The following is a 12,068-nucleotide window of genomic DNA, read 5'->3' on the forward strand; positions in this document are numbered from 1 at the left end:
AGGTCAACATATCCAGTCCTTTCCCTCCCAACTAAAACCATTGAAGATATACTAGAATCCATTCTGTTTCCAAAGACCTCCTGACCTTACGTCACCAGGACTAGGAACTTCCTTCCTTCATCTTTATAGTTTTTTGGAATCACCTAGTTCAAACCCTGTATTTTACAAATTCAAAAACTCCCCCCCCAAAAAAAGTGATTTCATAAGGTCACATAGCTAGTTGGGAACAAAGCCAGAATAAGAACTCAAGACTCCCAGTCTAGTAATATCTTTATTCTTCAGTAATCCAGAAATCGTCTTTACCTAAAAAATAAGAGGAGTGAATGAATCCTTCCAACTCAAAATCTGTTACTCTAAAATTTTGTCATGCTATTGTGATGGCTACTCTAAGCCCATTCCACACGTAGACATTTGCTCTCATCTTCTAAAAATCCTGTGGCTGGAATTGAGCTGGATTCTTGGGCTAGAAAGGAAATAGAAAAGTTAGCTCATGTGTCAGCCCTGCTGCCTTCAGGCAGGCTACTGCCCTGGAAGCATCCCATGAAGAAAGACCCGAAGGATTTCTTAAAAATCCTCAGAGCAAGTATCTTTTTTAGAAGTATATTTATTAATATAATTCAAGGCCAATGCTAATCAGTATAAGCCTAGCGGTAAGATCTAAAGGATCCTAAACGACCTGCTTCCCCCAACAGCCACTGGCCTTCCGCCATGGTGCCTAAAGTTACACCACTTCAGTCCCATTCCTTTGAGTCAAAGTTTAATATCTAGGAGGTTCCATTGACACTCCTATTTGATCTGGGAGAGAGAAACACATTAAGACACCATCTCTTATTAACATTTTGGCATAAATTATTTTATCAGATGGGCTAGCCCTGGCTCTGAGGGAAATAGGAGACCTGCTGAGATATGGCCTTTGGAGATCATTTTTGATGGTAAATGAGTAAGTAGGAGGAAATTTTCTAAAGTTCTGGGGGCTGACATAGCTAGAGTATGCTAGTGGGAGACTGGGGGCAGTCAAAGGGCTCCAGGAGGGCACTGGCTCCCTTGGCACAGAAAGGAGAGATAGAGAGATATTCAAGGCAAATTTTACCTTCCTCACAACTTTGCCTAGGTTCTGCTTGACCTTAGTATTAACTGTATCTAGTGTCCTAAGAAATAGTCATTCTTCCTCCCTGACCAATGGATTTGAAAAAGGATTCTGTCAATAAAAGCTATTTTTATAGTTTGCTACCCTTGCCCTATCCAGGCATAAATACCCCCTACTATGTAAGTAAGGTCTTCCAATGTTTTAGAGGAGTAGTGGGAGGTGGGGTGGAGGCAGACTGCCAAGGACAATGCAGGAGGCAGTAGGTTGAGAATCTTGTTTTCTGAATCAGCCCAATTCCTGGTCTGAATCATACTCAAATCCTAGTATAACTGTCCTTGCTTCGTCCAGGGGTAAAACTCACTTGGGGGCTTCTTACTTCCTTCTGGATGCTCTCTATGTCTTCTTGAACCCAAGGCTTCTCATGTCTGTCTGACAAACAGCAAATAGTAGATCTCAATTCATGTACAGTAAAGTAGTAAAGTTAATTTGTGCAAGTGACTTACAGAATCCACTTCTTACCTACAAAAGCGGGTCATGCAACAAATGACCTCTTCCCTCTCTAGGGTGAGGAATTCACAATCTTACTTCTTTAGCATTACTGACTAATTCTATGATCTTTTGGATTCTGGATCCTGCCTTTATGAAACCACAATATCTACCTTTTCTTCGATGTTTGAGTTGCTCTTTCTGCAGTCCACAGCTTGGACATCTATTCAACCCTGCCTGCCAACCTGGACTCCCGTACTGGCCTTTCTTGGCTAGCCACATCCTTTTGTCACCTATATTCCAATATTGCAAGAGGACTCCCGAATAAAGGATATTATGTTCCCAGTGGAGAGTAGTGGCATGATATCACCTGAGGCTAGAAGGAAAAAGAATTGATTAAAATTGCAGCAAGAGAGTTTGGGTTAGATAACAGAAAGAAATTCCTAATTGTGGAATAGTCAAAAATGTTGAGAGATACTACAGTGTGTGATCTAGGAAACAGATGAAGACTCTTTCTCTGGTAAGATAAAAGGCTATGATGAATCAAGATCTTAGAATCTCTGAGAAAGACATTTGAATGGATTATCTTGGGAAAGGTTAGAAAACACTTAGTAGGGATATAGCAGATAGAGTTTGTACTTCATATATAGTCTGGATTAGATGACTCCTAAGATCCCTTCTACCTCTGAGACTGTCTTCTGTGACTGTGGTGAAAGACAAAAGGAAATGAGATCATTCTGGGATTCATTTCTCTGCTTCATATTCGATTACAATTACCCCAAAACCAAAGTTTAAAAAGGGCAGGAAGTAGAAATGGGAGCTCTTAAGACTGATTCAGTGAGTTTAGCTTATAATAAGACTCCCCATCAAAGAACTGGAAGCAAAGTAGATGTCCATCAACTGAGGAATGGCTAAACAAATTGTGGCACAGAAATTAAATGGCATTATATTAAATTGTACCAATTGAAATTGTTAATTAAATTATATTAAAATGTATTAAAAGAAACAATAAGATATGGAGAAGCACAGAGAGACATCAACTGTTACAAAGTGGTGTGAGCAAAACCAGAGAAATTGTGTTCAATTATTTTCAATTCAAGTGGGAAAAAAACAACTAAAGATGTAATTGAATATTTCAGAGTGACAAAGCTTAGCTCCAAAGAAGAGAGAACAAATTAGCCACTCTACCTTATTGAAAAGGTAACAGATTATGAGTATAGAACATCACATATATTGTCAAGGTCAGTAGATACAATGGTTATTCTTGCCTTTTATCTCTTCCCTTTCTTTAAAATAAATATGTTGCAAAGGAGAGGAATATTCAGAAATGAAATGTACAAAAACCAGAAACACAAATTAAAATTCAAGTAAAAAAAATAAGACCTCCATATCCAGACACATAAGGAAGACTTCTGCCGTGAAATTAATCAATTAATTCACTTCTCTCCTCTCTTTTTATTTCCCTCTATGATAAAAATTAGGGAGTGGAGAGGACTGGTCTTGATGACTTCTCTGAAACTTATTCTTTTGATAGTTCGTTTTAATAATGTGGATCATAAATCTAAGCATAGATCTTAGAGAGGCCTCAAATTCTCTCAGTCGGTCAACAAGAGAGCCAAAACCCAGTTCTGACTCCCATGTTGCACCTTACCCCACAAATGAGTTGGCCTGATTCCTCTCAGAGAAGTTAGATGTAAAAGGGAAGATGAGACTGAATAGCCTCATTTCACCTCTCCCTCTGCAATGAAGTCCATCTGGGATCTGAATCAACTGAGACAATGTGAAATGGTGGAAATAGAGGGATCATGACAGGGAGCAGTAGAGAAGACAATGCCTCTTGCATGGTAGTTTGCATCACTAGTCTTCTTTCAAATACTGGTGGTTGAAGTCTTGTTTTTAAGTCTCATAATTAAAAGATTTTGAGTTGGAGAATTTGAATTTCTTCTCTGTTACTACTTTGATAATCTTGGGCAAAATACTTTTCCTTCATAGATCTCAATTTCCTCATCAGTAAAATGAGTGATACATAATCTCTAAGGTCCTTCCAACTCTAAAATCAATGATCTTAAGGAGCCTTGCCTGACTCCCATGGAAAGTAATATTTCCCCACCCCTCCAACCTAGATCTGGTTTCCCCGAACTTGGACACTCCACAAGTCCCATCCCACTCTGACGCTGATTTATTTGGAAGCATCTGTTGGAGCGTGACTGAAGGGTGTCTCGCCATTCAAGAGCCCAGCTGTGGCAGATGTTGCTTCGGAATGCCCTCAGTGGTTCACACGCACCTTTCCCTTGCCCCAGTCCCCCTGACCTCCTCCTTTCCCTGTCCTGGGAAAGATATCATGACAGTCTGGACACATCTGTGCAATCCATCAGAATGAGAGTTAAGAACAGGATGCCCTGTTCTGGAGCCAGAGCAGGATCCAGGAAGCAGGGCAAAGTAAAGAAGGCTGAAGTGTTATAGCTGAGAGAACATCAGTTGAGAAGACCTGGGTTCTGGAGTTTGCTTGACCATTTAGCTTTGTGGTCCTGGACAAATCACTTGACCTTTCTGGGATCCACTTATAAGAGGATGAGTCCATTGTCTACTCAAAAGTTTTCACCTAAACTATCAGAGCCTCATTTTCTAATCTTATGAAGATCAATGCCATTATCATTCTTGTGAGGAACTAATAGAATAACGGACATACTATGTGAAGCTTGAAAAAAATACATAAACATAACTATAACAGCTAAGATTTATATAGCACATAGGCACTATATTAAGGACTTTATAATTATTGATTCATTTGATCCTTACAACAACTCTAGGAGGTAGGCATTATTATTATCCCTATTTTATAGTTGAAAAAAATTAGACAAACAGCGGTTAAATGACTTAGTCATACAGCTAGTTAATATATAAGACTGGATTCAAACTAAGGTCTTCCTAATTCCAGTGCTCTACCCACTGAATCACCAAGCTAACTCATCATTAATCCCACCATTTCTTCATCTTTGTATACATGTGTTTGTATGCTGAACTAGGTTAGATAATTAAGAGAAGAAAAAGAGATGGCTCCTGGCATAGAATACCAGGGGATAAAAAGAACTTGGCTTTAGCTAGAGAGGAGAAAATAAGCTCCTTAGAAACTAGGTTTTGTTTCTTTCCTTTTCATTTTATTACATTCATGTCTGTCTTATCAGCACCTAGGACAATGCCTTACAACACCCAATGATTGCTGATCTTGATTGAACACAGAACTCTAAAGATCCATACTCAAAAGGGAAGGAATCTTCTTCCAGGCTTAGTTCAGCATCCCAGCACTCAGTGTCTTGTTGAGATCACAGAATTATGGAATTTAGGATTGGAAATTTTCTAGAGTTGATAAATTCCACAATCATTTATTTATTTATTTTAATGCTTATTTTTTGTATTAGTGACAACTCTAAGGCACAAGGGTAAGGGCTAAGCAAATGATATTAAGTAACTTACCCAGGGTCACACATCTAGGAAGTGTCTGAGGTCAGATTTGAACCCAGTCTTGGCCTGGTGCTCTATCCACAAAGCCACATTTATTAAGAATTTATTAAGATGCTTACTAGCTGTATGACTCTGTACAAGTCACTTAGTCCTGTTTGCCTCAGTTTTTCCTCATCTATAAAATGAGCTGGAGAAGGAAATGGCAAAGTATTTCAATATCTTTGCCAAGAAAATCCCAAATTGGGTCAAAGAGTTGGACATAACTAAAAATGGCTGAACAATAATAATATGCATTTCAGAGAAGGTGCCAACCTGTATTGCTATATTTCTTCATCCCAGAGCTCTCCATACCAATAAAATCATAGACCCAAACCCTATCTTATAACCAAATTAAATAGAAAAGGTGATGAGGGCCTAAATGGCTTAACAGCTAATGGGGGGGGGGGAGGATTCAAGAAATTGTGCACATAAAATTATCAAGACCTGGAGACTGATGGGATATAAGGGGAGGATAGGGAAGGAGAAGAATCAAGGTTGCTTCTAACGTTGAATCTTGAATTATTTGGAGGAATTATTGTGCCCTCAACAGAAAAAGGAAGGCTGGTGTAGAAGTGAGATTGGAGACTAGGGGCAAAGTAGACCTGGACTACCATTTCAGATGGCATTGGATGACATGAGAGACACTGTGTAGAAGACCTCCCTTCTGCCTCCCACTCTGTTCCTGAATCAGATCTGTACATAAGGAAATTATCCCCTCATTTCTTAAGTGCCTTGTAGTTATTCATCTGCTCAGAGCCCAGTCACAGGAGTGAATTCAATTCAATTAAGGAAGAACTTATTAAATGCCTACCAGGTGCTAGGTGTTAAGGCTACAAAGGGGAAAAAAAATTGTTCCTCACCTCAGAAATCTGATATTTTCTTTTGGAAAAACATGTGCATGGATAATAGTAGTAATAACAAAAATAATAATAGCCACTAGCACTTGTCTGGTGTTTTAAGATCTATAAAGTGCTTATAACAATGTTAGCTTGTTTTATCTTCATAACAATCCTGGGAGATAGGTGCCATTTTTGTTGTTCAATCATTTTTCTGGCATGGCTAACTCTTCATAACCCCAACTGAGGTTTTCTTGGCAAAGATACTGGAATGGATTATCATTTCCTTCTTCAGTTTATTTTACAGATGAGGAAACTGAGGCAGACAGAAGATAAGTGATTTTCCCAGGGTCACACTGTGAGGTCTTCCTAACTCCAAGTCTGGTAAATAAAAAACATAGATAGATAGGTTAACTGTGGAGGACTTGGGGGTGGGGAAGACACTGATAACTCATGAGATGAAAAAAAGGTTTCCTATAGGAAGTCGCACTTGAGCTAAGCCTTGAAGAGATCTAAGGGTTCTGAGAGGGTTGGGGGACAATCTATACAAAGACACAAAGACAAAAGATGCAATGTCGTATGCAGGGAACAGCAAATAAGTCAGCTTGACTGGACCACAGTGTGTGATGTGGAGTAATATGAGATCCGACTGGAAAGATGGTTTGGAGCCAGACTCTGATAAGTTTTAAATGCTAAAAAGAGTATCTAGTTTATCCTGGAGGAAGTAGATAGCCATTTGACTTCTTGAGCAGAGGGCTGATATGGTCATATTTTAGGAATATAAATTTGGCACTTATGTGGGAGATAGATTGAAGAAGAATTTCAAGCAAGGAGACCAATTGGGAGACCATGACTATTATTTAAAATCAACATGATGAGAACCTGAACTAGAATAGAATTACTATGTGAAAGGAGAAAAGGGGACCAGCAGCAAGCGATATGAGAAAAAGTAGAATCTATAATCTGCCAATATTTTTGGCAACTGATTAATTATGGAGAATCAGGGAGAGTGGAAAGTAGGGTGTGACTTTGAGGTTGGAAAGTTGGGCGACTGAAAAGATGGTGATGTTCTCAAAAGAAATAATGAAGAGAAGAGGAGGGGTGGATTTATAGGAGAAGATAATAAGTTCTATTTGGGGCGTGTTATATTTAAAGTATTTATGGGATTTAGAAACAAATTGGACATCATCTAATCCTGCACCCTTATTTTTCAGGTGAGGAACTCATTCCCTGTGAAATGAAAGAGCTTGTGATGGGGGCAGCTAGGTGGCTGAGTGCATAGAGAGCCAGGACTGGAGATGGGAGGTCCTGGATTCAGATACGGCCTTAGAAACTTCCTATCTCTGTGATACTGAGCAAGTCTCTTAACCCCTATTGACTAGGCCTTACTGCTCTTCTGTCTTGGAACTAGTACATAATATTGATTCTAAGATGGAGGGTAAGGATTTAAAAAGAAGACTGAGAAGTACAAAAAATCTTAGAAACAATTTAGTCCCAAACTTCTACTTTACAGAAAAAAAAAAAACTGAGGTGAGATGAGAAAACAGAATTATACCTCCAAATCTAGTTCTCTCTCCATTGTATCATACTGCATATCTCAGACTCCTCAGCCTGAAAAAGGAGTAAGACAATGGCCTGAGAACATATATAGTAGTGACTTCAGAAAGGGTCAGAGTGCCCCTGAAAGGGTGTCCCAGCCTCTGTGGTTCTCCCTGAACATGTGTGGGATGCCCACACAGAAGAAGATGGCCACCATATTCCTTGCATCAGCAATATGCCTGCTAGGAGGAGCTCCAACTTGATCTTGATGACAAAAGTGTATTGGAAAAATAGATAAGAAGGTGCCCATTGTGACGACCCTATCTGTCCCCACAACACCATCTAAGCACTGCATCTTTCCTTCTGATGTCCCACTTCCTGAGAATAGCAATGAGATTGCAGCAGGATTTTACTGAAACTTTGGCTCCAGAATCAGAGTGGGAGCAGCAGGCAGGTCATTACAGTAAGTGCCAGGACCTCATTCACGAACCCTAGTCTGCCTCGCCAGAGACACCAAGTAAGAGTTAGGATGGATGGGTCAACATGCGTCAATTAAGGCAGCAATTATCTGCAAATTGGATGGAATACATATGCCAATGACATACTGCCACTTGAAATTAACAGCTTGGGCATTTTTTGTAATGCCCAAATGGACACACTGTACACCTGCCAGCCTCAGCTAGGGGTTATTGCCCATGGGGAGCCCATCTGTTCTAGGATGAAGTCCAGAAAGCCAACTGAGTCATTATCCCACAGGACTGCAGTAACTCCTTCATCCTAGCTTCCTAGGATTCTCATAAAGAAAATCAGAGACTTACATTGATCTTGTGCTTTCCTTGTGATGTCTACCTTTAAATCTGTGTTCTTTTACAAACTCTGAGTAGTATACAGAGAAAGTAGCACTGTCTCCATTTTACAGCAGAGGAAACGGAGGCACCAAAAGGAGAAATGACTTATCTATAGTGGCATTTTAGATTCAAAAATGAAAGCGATCCAATCCTTAAGGAGCTTGCATTGAACTAGGACACGGGTGTGGGTATGTGTTTTGCGGAAGTGGGGAGAATACAAAATGGTGCACGAGAGCACTGCTGCTTGGAGAATGAGAAAGAGCTTCTCATAGGAGGTGGGAACTGAGCTAAGGCTTGGATGGAAGCTAAGAATTCCAAGAGATGTTTGGCAAGGAAGCATCGGAGACAGAGAGCTTATGAAAGGGCATGGAGACAAGGGATGGAATTCTGAGTACAAGGAACAACAGGTAAGCTGAGCTATTGTAGAGTATATGGAAGGCAGTCCACTTCTGACATATCGATTTGTAAGAAGGTCAGGTGGCACAGTGAATAGAGAGTTAAGACTCACAGGAAGACTCCTCTTCCTGAGTTCAAATCTGGCCTTAGACGCTTGCAAGCTATATGACCCTGGGAAAGTCACTTAACAATATTTACCTCAGTTTCTTCATCTGTAAAATGTGCTGGAGAAGGAAAGGCAAAGCACTCCAACATCTCTGCCAAGAAAACCCCAAATGGAGTCATGAAGAGTCAGAAGCTACTGAAAACTGTAAAATGAGCCTGGCAAAGCAAACTGAAGCCAGACAATGAGGGGCTGTTGGCTAGATCTGAGAAAGCTACACTAAATCACCTTTAAAAATTCATTCATTTGAAAAACACTCATCAGGCACTATACAGGGTACTCAGCCCTATGCTGTGAGATGGAAGAGATACTGAATTTAGATTAAATTCCAATTGCAGAATGGACAGTGAGATCCAAACACTATAACTCATATTAGGTGCTCATAAGAGAGGTGGGGAAGAGTCTGGGACTGAGCATTGGGATTAGGATTTTTTTTTTTTAAACTGGGCAGGTGAAGAGGGAGATGGAAGGCAATCAAAGCAAAGGGAAAAAAAGATGAACTAAATTAAGAAGAAATGTATATTCACATGACAAACTATACTTGTATGTATGCATGTTGTCTCTATTAGAATAGATGAGCCTTGAGAATAAAGATTGTTATTCTTTTTTTTTTAATTTCTAGCTCTTGGCACAGGGCTCAGCACATAGTAAATGCTTAATAAATGCTGTTGATTAGTTGATGGATTGACTTGGGAAAATTCTCTGACTAATACAAGCAGACGAACACCCAATTCTCTTTCAAAGCTCAGGAAAAGAACCCTCTTCCTCATGTCACCCTCACCTTTTCTTACTTCCTGTCTCCCTGTGTTCAGATCCTCTTGATTCTGGTCTTCAGAAGAGTGAGTTTACTGTATTGACACATAATCCCATTCAAGTCCCTCACAGAGCAAATGCAAAGAGCAGGAAGAAGAGAAATCAGTTCCTTTAGAGACTTATTTCTCTCATGTTGACCAGAGCCAGTTGTCATGTATGTGCTAAGTAATGACAAATTCCCAAAGAAGAAAAAAATTCTTAGCTGATCTCTTGTCCCACAGAACACTGAGCCCAGAAGGAGCATCTGGAAAGCACATCTGGCCCACTCAACCAATATCCCTCTCTGATAGTCATGGTACAATATGGTTCTCACCAGATGGTACCAGCTTTAGGACTTTTAATCCCTACTCTATCCAAAGATTAACTGAATACACTTGGAAAAATCAGTGAATTCTTCTGAATCTCAGTTTTACCCTCCTCACAATGGGGGGATTCCTCTCTGCCAACTGCCCACACACACACACACACACACACACACACACACACACACACTGCCAAAAAGGGCCCCTGTGGAAACACAAAACAGTAGCCTTCTAAAAAAATGATTTCCAAAAAATCCAAAGAAAAAGTATCTATAACAACCCAAGATATCTTTCCTCTCGTGATTACTATTGATAACTACAAAGACATATTGTTTTATGGTGCCTCTGATGATTCAAATCTAATTCTGTCCTTTCCTTGCACCAAGGAAAGCTACCAAGGAAGCAGTGTGACCTTGATATCAACACACTTAACTATTCTGGTTTGCCCAGAAGCCTTAGAAATTCTCCCCTTATCTCTCTGCTAGGATAAAGGAACTAGGAGCTAAGCAGGAAGGCATAAGTAATTTTTAGGGTTTTATTTTCTTTGCAGGAAAGGGGCACAGCCTTTCAAGAGTGGAAAGGAGCTACTAAAAAGATATGTGTAGAGATGGGGGCCAGGAGAAGAGGGACAGCCATGTGAGTTGGCACCATGGGCAGACCTCCATGGAGCCAGTTAGTCCTGTCTAGCTGATTAGACCAATTAATTTGCTATCTGTTGAAGGACAGATAACACTGTGAGTCTGAGAAGGGTGATTACATAATGCATGGTGGTAGGGAGGAGGGTTGGGGGGAGGAGATGTTGGTGCAACTGGGAAGAAAAAGGAAGGTCTTGTTCAATGACTAAAATATACACAATTGAAAACAAATTTTTATACAAACACAAAACCAACCTTAAGATTTCAGGTCGTTCCCAGGGAGGGTGGGAAAGCTGTCTCTCCTCAGAGCTACCCCACCTCACCTTCCATACACTGACCCCAGGACCTGCATCCTCTTACCCCTATTTTACTTGGCTCAGTCTCATAGACCCCAGAATGTTAGAACTTGAAGAATATAGAACATAGACTGTTATAACTGGAAAGGGTCTTAGAATGTAAAATATTATACCTTGGAAATTGCCATTTCTTTCTATAATCCTATGATTGAGTAAAGCCTACCAAGGAACAAAAACCTATTTCCCAGATACTTCTTTCTGCTCTCTCATCACTATCCAAATGAGTCTTTCCTTCTCTGGGGTCTTCCTTCCTTGCCTGAACTTTGTGCTTTTCCACTCAAACTCCACTATATTCTTTTGTTAAACTCTCCTTATCTTCTCAAATACTTTTTTTCCACCTTGTTGAGCTCACAGAAACCTAGATTTCTCTAGAAGTCAAACCATCTTTGACAACTTTTTTAAGTAGCATTTCTTCTTTTCTCAAGTTCACCAATTCCCTGGACCAAGTGGAACAGTTGGTCTACTTTCTCCCTAATGCCAGCTGTAAAACCTGCTCCTGCCACTCTCATCTTGAACTATCTCCTCCTTGGAGGTTCATTCTATTGCTCTGTTTCACCCGGTATACTAATCTACAGTTCTTTCTCTCTCCTTTCTCAAGGAATTTAATATACTTGACTCACAGGCTTCCCATCCACCCTAGACCCAGACCTCATATTTAAGAACTTCAAGAATGACGCTGATGATCTCACAAACATCCGGGTTAATCAATATCCTCAACTCTCATGACCTCTATCTTCAGGGCATCTTACCTCCCCAGAGGAATGGCCATATTCTTTTATTTCCTTACCTCCATGATGTAGACATTCTTTTTTCTGGCCATAACCTACTCTTTAACCTTCACTTCAACATAATCTTCCTACCCAATATATCACCTCTGCTCTGGCCTCATTTCTACCCTTCACAATTGTGAGCCTATAGTTGGCTAGTTCACCAATTCTTTGTCCTCTTGCAATGAAACCCTTGTCCCACTAGGAATATTGCTTATACTTTTTTAAACTCCACTCTCACCATTGGGCTTCCATGGGATTCCTTCTAGACCCTGAAATCTACATGTATAATTCTACATGTTTCTTCCATACTCTAGACAATACATGTGCCAACTAAGT

The 12,068-nt window shown here is 40.1% G+C and overlaps 1 long non-coding RNA gene across 2 annotated transcripts in view; it reads right to left on the reverse strand.

Moving 5' to 3' along the window:
• Positions 1–257: 257 nt before the first annotated feature.
• LOC107649879 (uncharacterized) overlaps positions 258–12,068 on the reverse strand; it is a 109,226-nt gene continuing 97,415 nt past the window's right edge. For both annotated transcript variants that reach the window (XR_008914114.1, XR_001624311.2), the window contains 2 exons: positions 1,449–1,516; positions 258–463 (listed from right to left, as the gene is read on the reverse strand). This is a non-coding gene — a long non-coding RNA (uncharacterized LOC107649879). The remainder of the gene's footprint in view (positions 464–1,448; positions 1,517–12,068) is intronic.

The sequence above is a fragment of the Monodelphis domestica genome, chromosome 8, assembly GCF_027887165.1.
Source record: "Monodelphis domestica isolate mMonDom1 chromosome 8, mMonDom1.pri, whole genome shotgun sequence".
In the NCBI taxonomy this organism is placed as follows: Eukaryota; Metazoa; Chordata; class Mammalia; order Didelphimorphia; family Didelphidae; genus Monodelphis; species Monodelphis domestica.